Source organism: Stegostoma tigrinum, chromosome 16 (assembly GCF_030684315.1).
Source record: "Stegostoma tigrinum isolate sSteTig4 chromosome 16, sSteTig4.hap1, whole genome shotgun sequence".
NCBI classification, from domain to species: Eukaryota; Metazoa; Chordata; class Chondrichthyes; order Orectolobiformes; family Stegostomatidae; genus Stegostoma; species Stegostoma tigrinum.
In genome coordinates this window covers 24,879,866-24,895,708 of record NC_081369.1, presented here as the reverse complement: position 1 = coordinate 24,895,708, position 15,843 = coordinate 24,879,866, and the positions used below count along the sequence as shown (strand labels likewise).

The following is a 15,843-nucleotide window of genomic DNA, read 5'->3' as shown; positions in this document are numbered from 1 at the left end:
AAATGGACTGGATTTATGTAGGATATCTGGTCAGCAAGGACCAGTTGGACTGAAGGGTGCTGTACATCTCTATAACTCTATGACTCTATTGTTACAGTTGTTGTACTAATATCGCCAAATCCTTCCTTGGTCAAGTAGCACATCATTCCAGGAAGAAATCACAACTATCAAGATTTAAGACCACCAAGCAATTTAATTTTAACCCGACTGATATTAGTAATTTCATCAGAGTCTCTGATGAAGGGTCTAGGCCCAAAACGTCGGCTTTCGTGCTCCTGAGATGCTGCTGTGTTCATCCAGCTTCACATTTTGTTATCTTGGATTCTCCAGCATCTGCAGTTCACATTATCTCTGATCACAATTTTAACCTCACTGCGAAGCCACTCTGATGAAGGTCTAGGCCCGAAATGTCATCTTTTGTGCTCCTGAGATGCTGCTTGGACTGCTGTGTTCATCCAGCTTCACACTTTGTTATCTTGGATTCTCCAGCATCTACAGTTCACGCTATCTCTGATATTATTACTTGTCCTTCTTCAGTACAGGATGGGGATTCAATACTCTTGACTTGGCTGAATGAGTACATCTCTAATGACACTCAGAAGCTTAACAAAACTGGAGATAAAAAACCCATTTGATCAGCATCTCATCCATCAGTTTAACAGTTCAGAATCTGCAGCACCTAGACACAGAGGTGTGTCTAGTGTATATCTGCTACAAGATTCACTGCAGCAAAGCATTAAGTTGCTTTCAACAGCACCTTCTAAACCCATGAATTCCACCTCCATGAAACGCAGGGACAGCAATCACAAGGGAACTTTGCCACCTGCAAGCTTTCCTCCAAACCACACGCTAACTTAACTTCACCACTAGATTAAAAAAGCATTGGAACTCCCTAACTAAGAGTTGTACACCGAATGGATTGCAATAATTTAATAACTGTTCATCATTACCCTCATCTTCTTGAGGATAGCTGAAAGTGAGAAACAACTGCTGGCCTTTCCAGCGATGTCCATATCATATGAGATATTTCTTTTAAACCATGGGAACAATGATTGTAAAACTACACCAGATGTTTAAGAAGGACTAGAACAAAGAATATGCACAGAAACATACACAAAGTTAAATGGGAAAGCAGAGATGATTTCATAACAGAAGTGATATTTGACTGAGACGACAGAATTCCTACTCCATGTAATCAAAGAACTGAAAGACAAGTTGCAAGACACAATGCCCAAATGAATAGCTGAGGCAGAAGAAAAAGCAAAGTAGAAAGAGGCACACAAAAAATAATTGGCAAAGCAGAGCAGATACTAACTAGGAAAAGAAAGTATGAAAACTGTAGCTTGAATGCAGACTGCCAGCAGTGTTCAGAGGTCTAAAGTGCATTAATCTTCCTTCCTCCTTCCCATTCTCCAAGTAAACAACTATAGCTGCAAAGAACCAGCATTTCCTGTCAGGGAGAAAATGGAACTATAATTAAGATGTTCTCCTGTAGCTGTGGGCCGTGGTGTGACCACATTTGGCTGTACTATATACAACTTTGGTCTCCTTATTTAATAATGGATGTAATTGCATCAGAAGCAGTTTAAAGAAGGTTCACTCAACTCATTCCTGGGATGAACAGCTTAATTTATAAAGTCAGGTTGAACAGGTTGGGCCTTTCCCATTGGTGGTTAGAAAAACGAGTGGTGATCCGACTAAATCACACAATATCAAATGGATTTGACATGGTGAATTCAAATGTTATTTCCCCTTGTAGGACAGAATTCTCTTCCCCAGAAAACAGCGGAGGCTGAGCTATTGATGTTACTTGAGGATAATTTTGATTAACAAAGAAGTCAGGGTTATGGAGCGGGTAGGGGAAGCAATACAATTGAACTCACAACCAGATCAACCATCATCGCTTTGATGGCAGAGCAAGCTCAAAGAACAGAATGGCCTACATCTGTTTTGAGGTCATACGTTCCTGGGTGTGAAACTATTCAAGCCAACATAAAGTCAGAGTGGTGAAAAGTACCTAACTTATAAATGAAGTGCTTTGCCTCAATCTTGCATTGAAGTTACCTGCAGTTCTGTTGCATTTGTTTAATGTAACCATCTTGAAACTGAATAATTTTATGCATTAAAAGTGATTAAAAGGAACTACATCCTGAAGATGCAGCTTGCCAAAACTGGACATGATGCCTGCTGTAACATTTCCACAATATAAGCAGGTAGCTCAGTAAAAATTGTAATAAAGTTGAATTGGAGAACATTTTCTTAGTCAAGTAGGCATTCTAGGAAATAAATGGAAAAATAATAAGTAGCAGTTTTATTATGTTTGCAGTATGTTGTTCAGTTCTTCATGGTATGCAGTGTGACGATTGGATTGTTTTAAAAAAATTAAATGCTTCACTAAAAGGCAACTGAATATATGCAAAATTTCTCTTTCAGTGAAATTCTCATATTTGCTTGTTTCTTCAGGGCTGCTAATGTTGTTAAGGTCAAACAAATTCCCTGAAGCATACAATAAAACAACTTGCATTTATATTGTAGCTCCAGTGGAGAAAATCATTCCAAGACACTTTGCATGTACAGAATCAAGAAAATGGACTCTTTGGAAGTAAACATTGGCTGTGAATAAAGAGGTGAGTTTTAAGATGCATCTTTAAAAAAGATAAAGTTGCCATAATCCCCAAGGACCATAGCACTGCTCTCTCATTAGAGAGGGATGACTGTTAGTGAGTTTAACCTGAGGGTCACTGCACCTCATAGGATAGGCTGGTGGAGTGACAGAGTGATTTAGGAAATTGTAGAATATACAGCCTTAATGGCTGAAGGCATGGTGTAGAGGCAAATGGCATTGGGTGGGCGTTGCAAAATCTTGGATTACTTCCTGGCCAACATGTAAGGTGGTTTGACCCCTTTGATAGTGCTGAGACCTTCCTGAAATATTCCTGGGTATTACGCCAGGACTTCACAGAGGCAGCCATTTTCTAATCGAAAAATGTTGAGCCAATCCAGGTGAATCATTCTCAGCCAATTCTGCCCCAATAGGCTTGGCCCTGAGCCTTTTACTATGATCAGTGGTAAGGAGAATGGAACTGAGGTAGTACGCTTAATCTGCAACACTTCCCCAGTATATGTTCTCAGTCTGGCCGAGGTCTTGTGCAAACTTAAAGGTTAGAGTCCGTAGCAAATCTTGTTCAAGACCCAATTCTACAACCACAGAGACAGCTGTGCTGGTAACGAATTCCATAGGAATTGGATGACCATTTAACCAAACATTAATTTTAATTGTTTCCGATGTGGATGTCACTAAGCAATTTAATTGTTCCAACACACATATGGGAGGACTTTCCAGAGTGTACACTCTCTGGGTACCAGCCTACAAGTTTTCTTACTCAAGTCAGGCCTTGTGGGACTCCTCTGCCGTTTCGAGTCCAGTTGCCGGCAGCAACTACAATGACTTGCTGACCCAGATCCTGAAGAACATTTTAGCCACTTGGCTGAGGAGTTCTGCTGTGGGTTGACCTCGGGTCCCTCTGCTCAGGATATGCTCTGTGCGAGGCTCTGTGATTGCCTACACTCCAGTGGTGTTCCCTAAGCTCACTTGGAGGAGTGAGGGTGACCACTTCCATTGGGATGTCCTGCAGCTCTCATGCTCCACTCACTGCATTTTCTAATGACAGGGCCAGCTGTAGTGCCTGTTTGAAGTCCAGTTAGGCTTCAGCTAGTAGGTGCTTCTGCATGGTTATGTCGTTAATCCCACATACCAAACAGTCTCTCAACATCTCAGTCAGTGTTTATCCAAAACTACATTCTTCTGCCAGTCGTCTCAACCTTGTCAAAAATCCCAGTACGGACTCCCTTGGTTCTCCAGCAGCCAAAAAAGGCCAATAGTGTTTCAAAATTAGAGGAGGTGTGGGGTCATAATATACTTTAACCAGCTCGGTCAACTCATGGAAGGTTTTAGTGTCTGGTGCATCTTGAAAAGTTAAGCCCCATTTAACCAAGAATGCTGCAGGTCCACAAGCAGTCAGAAGAATTAGTCATTGCTTTTCACCTGTACCAATGTCATTATCCTGGAAAAAATATTGCATTCTTTCCACATACTGGGCCCAGTTCCCAACAGCGGGATCAAACGAGTCAACCTTCCCAAATAAAGGTATGATGCCAGAAATGCTTACCCCAACTCCAAGGTGACTATAGCAAACAAATGTTCTTCAGGCACATCCTGTTCTCACTTGTCACCACTGAAATAACTGCACAGACACCGGTATCCTGTCACCGAGACTCTCTTTATCTACTTGCGCACAGTACACTGGCTGTGGTCAGCCAGCTCGAAATCAGTCACCTGAACTGAGGAGATTCTCATCTCCTCATTAGTTAGTCATTCAAGGCTTTGATGATTAGCCCACGTTAACATCCCCAATCAATGGCCTCATCGTTAAAGAGGTCAACCCAGTTCTAATCACTACAGAGGGCATATAGGGTCAGAAGCATAGTGAGGTAGGTGTCAAGTTAACAAACTATTTGATTCAACATGAGTCAATGGCCATAGTGCTGTAGGTTTTTTTTAAATGTGCGATGTTGTACATATTGCTCGACTTGAAGATACTACACATAATCGTACTAACAGAGGAACATTGCAAGAGAAAGACAGAGTCTGAAGAATCTGTTTCATTAAACAAGTCACCTTTAATTACGGCCGTCTCTGACTGTTTCTGGACCTAAAAACCTCTCACTTATGAGAAAAACAAAATCTTGTGAAACATGATGCTCATGTTAGAAAGTAAGCAAACCCTCGTGGCATCCAGCCATTTATTGTAGCCAACACAAAAATTATCATTGATTACTGCTAAGCACAGTTCACAAATCATTACATAAAATGTCATTCTTCAATGCACACCACTACCAAAACATCATTCGTTAACAGTGAATGCCATTTCCATGTCAAACATCTCAAATGAAGAACACGATTTACGTGAGACTACAGTTAACATTATACACCGTTAAATTCATGGAGTGAAAACGTTGACCATACCATGTTACAAATTGAACTGTTTTCAGTTGGTCAACAAACTTTTCATCTCATCTATAAACAAGTGCAGCAGTAGATGAATACAAAGCTAGAAAATGTGTAATTCACTGAATGTTCTATTTATGCTGAGGTTTATAGTTTACGTTTTGGAAACAAATAATTGCAACAATCTACTCATGAACTAAGAAAGAGGGGATTGTAATACAGTTTTTTTTATTTGTAATCTCGCACATTTTGTTGCAGATAGCAGAGATTTGAACTAGGAGACAGACTCTGCAAGCAGCAAGGCTGAAAAAGCTTTTTAAATAAAAGAGAGATGTCGTCTGTACATTTTTAAGTCTTGGCTGATTCTAGTCCCAGATCTTCCCATTGGCCAAGGAAGGAAATCAAATCAGTGACAAATGAAATGTGGAATCTGTGGGAGGACAGAGAACAATGGCTTTAGTCGGGTAATATTTGTAAGAAATATTGGCTAGACCAGGTATGATTGACACACAAGCAGTCTGACACCACAGATACATTGGAAGTTGAGAGAAGTCAATGTACAGTTAAAGGGACTGTTCTTAGAGAGCATGTGGAAGCTGAATCCAAATCTATGGGTGATGTGGCCAAAGAACATAATCAAAATGTAAAAAAGGGGGATAGAGGTAGATCCTTCATGGATTCTGGAGACAATGATTTAGGGCAAGAACTATTGCTGGAATTGCCCAGCAATTAGTCAAATAATTTGGATTGGATCCAAGTAAGGGAAGACTAATCCGCTGGACAACAGAGGAAGATCTTCAAAAAGAATGTGTGACTAAACAGGTGAAGGCATTAGAGGAAAGGAAGAGCACTAATGAACCATGTCATATTCAAAGAAATCAATTATGATTTTTGGCTTCAGTCATTCTGATGCTCTGGCAAAATTCATATTGTTGCTGAAAAGGTGGTCATGAATTCAGGTGGTAACAACACTTGGAGTGGAAGCTGGGCCATAGGCGAGTAACCTGCAGGACAGTGGTCCTGTGGTTGTTTGCATGTACAGGTGCAGAGGAGGTTTGGCAATGGCTTCGTCGAAATATAGGGAACTGCTACTTGAAGTAAGGGAACCATTTGCACCATGGAGTTATCAGTCACAAAGTACTGGAAGTGTCTTTCTCCATTCAAGAGAGACAATTGTTTGAGTATCCCTCCACAGGCATGGGGTAGGGTGAGGAGACAGGATTCCACAAAACAACAGTTGGTAGACAGATTGAACTCTCACTATTCACTTTATTTTGCATGACACTCTACAGCATCTAACCAACCCCCACAACCAATTATAACGCCCACCAAAATGTGGGTATTATAGATCAGATCTGTATCAAGTTAGTTGATGTGAGAACAGAATCATGGGATTATTAGAATTGGCTTCAGTATCCATGAACTAATTAGCCAACATTCCTGTCTCTGATTGCTCTGAATCATGTCTGCTGGGATTTTAGAGCTGTCAGATAATGGCACTATCTGAATTTCATAGCTTTCTGATATGATTCATACATAAAATCACAGCCAGAAGGCAAACGTTTCCAATGGGATTATACTCCAGTCAGGGAATCATTGATGTAGGAGATGGAAAGAGAGAATAATTGAGAAGATACAACATTGAATAAAATGACGATTGTTTACATTATTAATTTTTTCCAAGTAAAAGTTGATGTTTGATTTATTTTCAGTGCAAACTTTTAAAAGTGCACTTTTAACTTGTCGGGTTTCTATTGCACAAAATATACTGATGATGAAATACGCCTGTCTTGCAGTAACCTTGCAAAGTTTTAATTATTTTTGTCATCTCATTTAAACTTCCTTTCCCCTCCTCCTGGCTGAAATAAAACAGGCAACTCACTTCCAGGTCTGTACATTGCATTTTGTAACTGATGACTGAGTTTCATCATTCTTGCATTCGAAACAGAGGGTTCTTAGTTTTTTGCTTAACATTACACTTTTAAACATTACCCAGAAATGAACTGGCATTTGATTTCCTCAATGCTCCAATGTCGCGTGACTCTAAATGTACCTAAGATACATATTTAATATAACATTCTAATAAGCATTCTCAATCACAACAGTTCACTTTCACAAGACTGGTATTTATTGCAATTACTGAACTGAGAATTTGGACATTGGTTAAATATTCCAACTTTCAAGTAGATGGTACAGCTATCGTTCAGCTATTATTCTGCTGTCAGATACATGAAGAAGTTAAAATAGATTCCAAGAACAAATTTTCCGGCTATTGGTGGAGTTAAGTCAGCAGCAGGGATTGTAATTCTGTGGAAAACAAAATTACAGTAGGAGACTGATGCACAGAATTGAGAACTTCGTTTATAAATTATTATAGAACATAGAACATAGAACAGTACAGCACAGAACAGGCCCTTCAGCCCACAATGTTGTGCCGACCATTGATCCTCATGTATGCGCCCTCAAATTTCTGTGACCATATACATGTCCAGCAGTCTCTTAAATGACCCCAATGACCTTGCTTCCACAACTGCTGCTGGCAACGCATTCCATGCTCTCACAACTCTCTGCGTAAAGAACCTGCCTCTGACATCCCCTCGATACTTTCCACCAACCAGCTTAAAACTATGACCCCTCGTGCTAGCCATTTCTGCCCTGGGAAATAGTCTCTGGCTATCAACTCTATCTATGCCTCTCATTATCTTGTATACCTCAATTAGGTCCCCTCTCCTCCTCCTTTTCTCCAATGAAAAGAGACCGAGCTCAGTCAACCTCTCTTCATAAGATAAGCCCTCCAGTCCAGGCAGCATCCTGGTAAACCTCCTCTGAACCCTCTCCAAAGCATCCACATCTTTCCTATAACAGGGCGCCCAGAACTGGACGCAGTATTCCAAGTGCGGTCTAACCAAAGTTTTATAGAGCTGCAACAAGATCTCACGACTCTTAAACTCAATCCCCCTGTTAATGAAAGCCAAAACACCATATGCTTTCTTAACAACCCTGTCCACTTGGGTGGCCATTTTAAGGGATCTATGTATCTGCACACCAAGATCCCTCTGTTCCTCCACACTGCCAAGAATCCTATCCTTAATCCTGTACTCAGCTTTCAAATTCGACCTTCCAAAATGCATCACCTCGCATTTATCCAGGTTGAACTCCATCTGCCACCTCTCAGCCCATCTCTGCATCCTGTCAATGTCCCGCTGCAGCCTACAACAGCCCTCTACACTATCAACGACACCTCCGACCTTTGTGTCGTCTGCAAACTTGCTGACCCATCCTTCAATCCCCTCATCCAAGTCATTAATAAAAATTACAAACAGTAGAGGCCCAAGGACATGGTTAGTTCATGTGGAAATACTGATTACTGACTGATGTGATGAACATTCGTCCAAGTCAGGGAGCTGCTATCCATTCACTCTCTACAAACATCCTTCTTAAAAAGTGCTCAATTAATTTTTTTTGAAAACATAAGAAAATGACTAGGGATGAATTACAGATACATAATTTCCCAGGTTGGTTAATTAGTGAAGCCACTAATAACCAAAAAAAAATGAACCCATACAGCAGAAATACATTCCGCAACCTCCGGTAGTTTTGAATGCACAAATTTATTTTTCTACTTGTTTCTGCAATTTTTAAAAAGTTCACATATCAGGGTAGAAGTGCAGCAGGACACTGTAATGAAATAGATGCGAAAAGCAAGAGAACTTAAACCAAAGCACAACATTAAACACAAAGGAACCTCAAGCTTTTGACAAACATATAGTTTACAACTGCATACATTTCAGAAATACAGAAAACAAACATTTATGCACAAAAAACATAACATTTGTTGTAATAAATACTACTCTTACAGATATAAATATAGCTGCATAACAATCTTACTGTTGAAGAACTTCAGTTGGATACTGATTCATTCTTCCTAAAAGTTTAGCTGGCCTAGTAACTGACTACCAGAAAACTATAGATGAAGCCCTTGGCTGTTCACCATCTCCATGCCCCTTATGATTTTCTGAACTTCAAGGTGACCCCTTAGCCTCTGATGTGCCGGAGAAGAAAAATTTCAGCTTTTCTCTATAGCTCAGACCCTCCAGGCCCAGCAACACCTTTGTAAATCTTTTCTGCACCCTTTCAAGTTTAACAACATCTTTCCTATCTTTCTGCTATTCTTCTTCACACAGAAAGGGGTTTGTATACAGAATGAGCTCTACAAGGAGGTGGTGGAGGCGGGTACAATTACAGGAGTTAAAAGGTATCTGGATGGATACATGAAAAGGAGGGATTCAGAGGGATATGTGCGAAATGCTGATCAGTTTAGGATATCTGGTCAGCACAGACAAGTTGCACTAAAAGGTCTGTTTCCATGCCATTTAACTCTATGACTTTAGGTCAAACTGACTTTTTTGTGAGTAGTAATATCTGAACATGGTTCCTCTTGTGACTCACATGTTGTGATAGCTAAAACTCTTCCAGTAAAACATGATTTACTCATGCTTATTAACTTAATGGGTGAACTGCCCATCCTGCCCTCTGTGCAATTTATTTAATCATAATATTGATTATAGTTTCATTACTGATTTAATTTAGATTCCCAGTTTGTATTAACTACTCCAAACAGGTATGCATACTGAATTGTTTGAGTAACTGGTAATTGATACTGCTGCAAGAAAAATTAGTGACATAGAATATTAAGACACAGTGCGACATTTGGCTATTAATACCAATATCAATAGCAGTGAATGTTGAGAAGTCTGCCACTATATTTTTAAAATTTTTTTAAAAATCAACCTGTTCAGAGAGGTTATTACACACCTCAGGAGCAGATGAGACTTGAACTGGGGCTTGCAGTCCAAGGGTAGGGACACCAGCACAGCACAAGTTGGCTACATCCACCACTTTAGAGCATCAGAATCCTTTAGAAGTCCTGTCCTATGTAAATGCATGGTAATTGCCTGGAAAGATGAAGTCAAGAGACAGATTTGAACCCATATCCTTCAAAGAACAGTTTCTTCTCTTGACATGAGTGACTTGGGCCTATTATGTGATCCAGTTAGTTATCCTAGTCATGCACTGCTGTCAGTGCCAGTTTGAATTCATAAGGTCTGGTTTTTGCTGTTTTTGGTAGGTGCCAGTTCCGTCTGTGCGTTGTAATGGTCAGCATGTTGGGTCTAATTCCACGTGTTTGTTGATGGAGTCTGCAGATGAATGCCTGTCCTCTTTTTAGTTTGTCCAATGATAGTAGTGTTGTCCCAGTTGTAAGTGTGGTTTTGTTCGTCTGAGTGTATTGAAACCAAGGACATCTGGTTGTGTCATTTAATTGCTAACTGGCGTTCATGGATGTGGGTTGCCAGTTGTCTGCCTGTTTGTCCCATGTAGTATTTTGTGCAGTCTCTGCATGGTATCTTGTAGACCATATTCATCCTGTCCATGGTATCTATTGCGTCCTTAACTCTGGTCAGTTGCTGTCTTAGTGCGGCTGCTGGTTTGAGTGCAGTCATGATTCCTAGCAGTCTGACTGTCAGTTCGGAGGTGTTTTTCATATATTGTTTTGGGTTTTGTTGTGTCCTGGTTATGTTGTCTGTTGGCTAGCCATCTGTGGATGAAGCTGTGGGGGTATCCATTCCTGGTAAAAACCTTGTAGAGGGTCTTCTTCCTTCCTCAGATCAGGTGTGTTGCAGTGTGTAGTGGCCCTTTTGAACAGTGTCCTAACGCAGCTCCTCATGTGAGAGTTAGGGTGGTTGCTGAAATAGCTTAAGACCCGCTGACATGTGACAAAAGTGTCCAAGAAATCCACACCATAGCCAGAGCATATAAATTTGAACAACAGCGCTTCACAGGAGGCTCTACCGCACTGAAGATGTCACCTAGCAAGGGGACAAAATGTAGGCTATCAAACCTCCCATCTCTGTAAACACACCAACCCCTGCAACCAGCACCCGAGCTACAAATCTTCACCCAAACTCTGAAGCAAAAATCGGTTTGGTCTGTCTTCCTTTTAATACAAACTGTTAGTCACAGTCCAAAAGTCATCTTTAGCTCACAGTTCACAACTCCAAAGTTGACCAAAAAACAATGAAAAATCAGCAAAGATTCTAACAGTTACATCACAAACCTGATTGAATAACCATAAATGAGTGGGCACTGGCTGAACTGCTTAAGAAAAATCTACTTAGATGCGATTGGGCTCTTCAGAATTTGCAACACCTTATTGTCCACTACCAGGATTATTTTCATTCTTTCAGAGGATGAGGATTTTGCTGGCAAAATCAGCATGTAAAGACCATCCCTAAACTTAGCCTACCTTTCTCAATGATTAGTGTCTTGTATTTCAGTCTCAAAACATCTACAATTCAAAACGATTCTACTATTAATGAACCAAAAATCATGCTGCTTTTCTGGTTGTACCATTGTTGAACCATCGTTTGTACCTTAGAACAGCAATGAAAAGCATCCAGTTCACATAGAGAAATTTAAATAGATGGCTACTCAAATAAGGATAATAATTTTAATTTCAATCATCTGTGAAAAAAAGACGTACGCATACCAGAGTTTAACAGAGATAACGGGAACTGAAGCTGCTGGAGAATCCAAGATAACCAAGTGTGGAGCTGGATGAACACAGCAGGCGAAGCAGCATCTTCGAAGCACAAAAGCTGATGTTTCGGGCCTAGACCCTTCATCAGAAAAGGGGCATGGAGAGAGGATTCTGAAATAAATAGGGAGAGAGGGGGAGGCACACTGAAGATGGATAGTGGAGAAGATAGGTGCAGAGGAGAGTATGGGTGGGGAGGTAGGGAGGGGATAGGTCAGTCCAGGGAGGGTGGACATGTCAAGGGGGCAGGATGAGTTTAGTAGGTAGGAAATGGAGGTGCGGCTTGAGGTGGGAGGAGGGGATAGGTGAGAGGAAGAACAGATTAGGCAGGCGGGGACGAGCTGGGCTGGTTTTGGGATACAGCGGTGGGAGGGGAGATTTTGAAGCTGGTGAAATCCACATTGATACCCAGGATGAGGCATTTCACTCCCGCTCATCTCAGATGTCCTCGTTCTTCAAGGGCCACAACTTCCCCCCATGCAGTGGTTGAGAACGCATTCGACCGTGTCTCCCGCATTTTCCACAACTCATTCCTCACACCCCACCTTCGCAACAACCGCCCAAAGAGAATCCCCCTAGTCCTCACATACCACCCCACCAACCTCCGGATACAACGCATTGACGTGGAAAGTCATCTTGATGTCTGGGATGGGGGTGAGGGAGGTGCTGTGGGGGCAGATGTAACACTTCCTGCGGTTGCATGGGAAAGTGCCGGGTGTCGTGTGCTTGGAGGGGAGTGTGGAGCAGACAAGGGAGTCCCGGTAAACTCATCCCGCCCCCTTGACCTGTCCGTCCTCCCCGGACTGACCTATCCCCTCCCTACCTATACTCTCCTCTCCACCTATCTTCTCCTCTATCCATCTTCAGTCCACCTCCCCCTCTCTCCCTATTTATTTCAGAATCCTCTCCCATCCCCCCTTTTCTCATGAAGGGTCTAGGCCCGAAACGTCAGCTTTTGTGCTCCGAAGATGCTGCTTAGCCTGCTGTGTTCATCCAGCTTCACACTATGTTACCGAGTTTAACAGATCATTTTTTTTGCTAAGCAGACAGTTTACATCATATCTAAAGTCACCCAGGTGACTTATGAAAACTCACCTTTAACAGTAGCACAGGTGCTGAGTTAAATGGACACTGTAGGAATACAGAATTTCTTTCCAGTTCCTATCGACAGTGAATTACCTTAATTTACAACTCTACAGGTTCCAGCCTATCTCCTGTTTTAGTTTTTCGAAGTCTGAGTCAACTATTATCGACGGTCAATACAGTGGCTCTATCCCAAGATGTTCAACGTTGGGTTGGTCTCTTGCAATCAAGCACGATCTTTTTCGTCACTGGCCAATCTTCTGCACTTTTGGGCAGGGTACATTGAAATATGAATCACGAATTGGACTCGAGTTTGCTTGATCTGGGGCACGGAATTCAATTGAAACCAATTGCTGCCGTGATACTGAAGAGAACTCACGCAGGGGAACGGTTGCTTACGATGTTGTTTATGTTAATTTTGAGTCGTGATAAGAGCATTCATGTTGTATTTTCCAACGTTGATCCCTAACCAAAAATCAAACCAACGATATAAAAGCGTTGCAAAACAAAATAGCTAAAAAATATCACTAGAGCCTATGTCCAGAAGAAACTTTTTTAAAATAAATTCACGAATTTAAAGATGTTTAATCGAGCTAGAACTTAAAAAGACTGAACAGACAGGAAGACTTTACACTTGCACAGCCAAATAAACCCTCTTCTTTTGAGGGTTATATTTGAAGTAGTGCTCTAACTGTTATGTGGAAATGAACTTGGTTGCCATCCCCGACTAAGTCCTCCTTATCTCTTGAAAGCTAATATTTATCCAGGCCATTTGTAAAGCATTTAGCTTTCCTTTGGCAGCAATGAATCTTCTCAGACCTTACAGGGGTTGATTGACGTGGGGGGAGTTCCTGGTGCTTAGCCCCTGTCGTGGCGGCAGAGGCCACTAGGGGTCGCTTCACGGCCTCTCCTCAACACGTCTCGGCCAATCAGGGGCTTCGTCTCACACGGCGCTGGCTCCCCGCCACCACGCCGCCGTCCCCTTTAGTAAAGCCGCCGCCGATTGGTCGGGCCGCGGGACGGCCATGATCGTCTCGAGCGGTTCCGCCGGGCTTTTTCCCCCAAATCTACCCCGAATTCCCGGGACTTGAAGCAGCGGCCACCCCCATCGTACCGTCTCCCCAAGGCCAACCCAACAACTCTTTCTAATAAAGCAGCCGTGTCGGCGCTGACCCCGAAAGCAGTCAGTGTCCAATCAGAAAACAAAAAAGAAATATGCAAATGAAATGTATCACGTTAGTCGGAGCGCTGAGGTCGACTCCGTACTAAAACTTCGCAAATAATCATTCTTCATAAATACTTCCTTTAGAGCCGGCCTTTTTCTCTGGTAAGTTCAGCTTGCAGCAAGCCAACCAAAACAGGGGAAAAAATTCTCCCCTCAAAACTGGGGGTGTTTTTGTTTTTTCTATCTCTTCGACTCCCACTCTCTCCTCCTTCCCTGCCCCCACCCTCTGTCGTTTATTGTACAAAAAAAAGTCGGTTATATTGAAGGGAGTACAGCTGATATCGGAGTGGGCCTCTGTGGGAGAGGTGAAAATGGAACTTTCTAGTTGAAGCCCAAGCTGACCAGACAGCCCCGTCTCGTTGCTGTGTGTGTGTGTGTGTGTGTCTCTCTCTCTACCCCCCGTTCATCTATCTCCCCCGCCCGAGCTGCTATGGTGCTGCAGGAAGGCCAATGGCGTAGCTCCTGTCTGTGCGTTGAGTTTTTTTTTCCGGAACGACGGCAGCCGCGGGCTTTCTGCCCAGACACGGGGATTCCACCCGCGCGCCGGGCCCCAGGGGCTGTTTCCCGGTTTCAACCCCCCCCCCCCCGGAATCCGCGCGGGGAATGGGTGGAGCCAACCTTTTTTTGCTGGGGGGTCTCCGCGCTCGCTCGACCCAGGGGTTTCTGCCCAACCCTGAGTGGGGGAGGTAGTACATCCGCGCGCAGTCCCTGGGGGAGGTGTTGGGAGATGGTGTGTTTGTGTGGGGAGGGAGGAGGTGGGTAGGGGATTCCAGCCGTGTGCCGCTGCCAGTCACATTGTTGCTGGTAGAGCAGCGACGTGGAAACACGTGCGTCGTTTCAGGCTGCCATAACAAAGTCCGTGTCTAGCGGGTGGGCCGGCCAGTTAGCAAAAGGGAAACGAGTGGGAAAGGAATCACTACGGCTCGCTTGTTGTCCAGCTGTTCATGCGGAGGGGCAGGGTTTGGGTTGGGGGGGTGGGAGAGAGGGTGAGAGAATATGCCTTTGACCGTATGAGTCATTGCTCGATTGTACAGCCGCGCTCTCTTGAGTCACTGTCGTGCCTCGCCGCTGCTAAAGGAGGCGACGCACGGGCAAGACTAGAAAATGTTCCCAAGTGGACTATGGATCATTTCGTATACATCCACAGTCGCTTTATTATGATTTAAATTCAGTGAAAGAAATTTACTTTGTCTATAAAAACACAAAATCATATTTGTTACAGCGATTATTTAAACACCGTTTCCTGTTGAGACCAGTTTTTAGCTATGTTGGTGAAAATATATTTCTGCCAAACTTTGCTTCTGATGCTTAAATACAATTTTAGGGTCCTGTAGCAATTAATCACATCACACTGGGGAGGTATCGATGAAAACCCTGCTTTATTTACTAATTTTTACAATTTTGTGAATTTCCATTCTGGGTTCATTTAATTATGATTTATGTAGAGGCAAATCTGGGCAATGAATTAACTTTGACAGTGATAATGAGCTACCTTTTGCTAACTACTTGTAAATGGGATTTTACCTGTTGGCTGTGCAGTTCAGTGCTGACTAGTTTTCAGTCTCATTTGAAGTGTGTGTTATCAGAAGGTTGAACATAGTTTTGTAAGTACAAAGGAGTTGTGTGCCCTGGACAATACTTATCTTAAACCAATATTGCCAAAACAATTTGTTTGTTTGTGAATTTATCTTATTCTCATTACTTTTATGGGAACTTGCAATGTGTTAATACTATAGTAACCATGTTTCAAATGTGTCTAATTGGCTATGAAGTGATTGGGGCTATTCTTAAGAAACAAAATACTTTATAACAAAATCTCTTTGCTTATCACAGGCAAAGTGAAAATTAGCTTAGGCCTTGCTCACCCTTATCCAGGATGCACGGTTGAGATAAAAATAAAATTACCACTAAATAATGTTTGGTTGTAGTCTA

The 15,843-nt window shown here is 42.3% G+C and overlaps 1 protein-coding gene and 1 long non-coding RNA gene across 6 annotated transcripts in view; one reads left to right on the top strand and one right to left on the bottom strand.

The window, feature by feature from the left end:
* Positions 1–4,695: 4,695 nt before the first annotated feature.
* Positions 4,696–14,766, bottom strand: LOC125459834 (uncharacterized). Of its 2 annotated transcripts, XR_007249116.2 has the most exons (4): positions 14,530–14,766; positions 12,699–13,151; positions 9,824–10,875; positions 4,696–5,438 (listed from the first exon to the last, which is right to left on the bottom strand). It is a non-coding gene; the product is annotated as an uncharacterized LOC125459834 (long non-coding RNA). The 2 variants fall into 2 exon arrangements; XR_007249117.2 differs by lacking the exon at positions 9,824–10,875 and having other exon boundaries at positions 14,530–14,751.
* The window catches only part of chd9 (chromodomain helicase DNA binding protein 9), a 247,877-nt gene continuing 245,726 nt past the window's right edge, over positions 13,693–15,843 (top strand). For all 4 annotated transcript variants that reach the window (XM_048546753.2, XM_048546752.2, XM_048546749.2 and 1 more), the window contains exon 1: positions 13,693–14,013. The gene's annotated coding sequence lies outside the window, so the exon portion shown is untranslated. The remainder of the gene's footprint in view (positions 14,014–15,843) is intronic.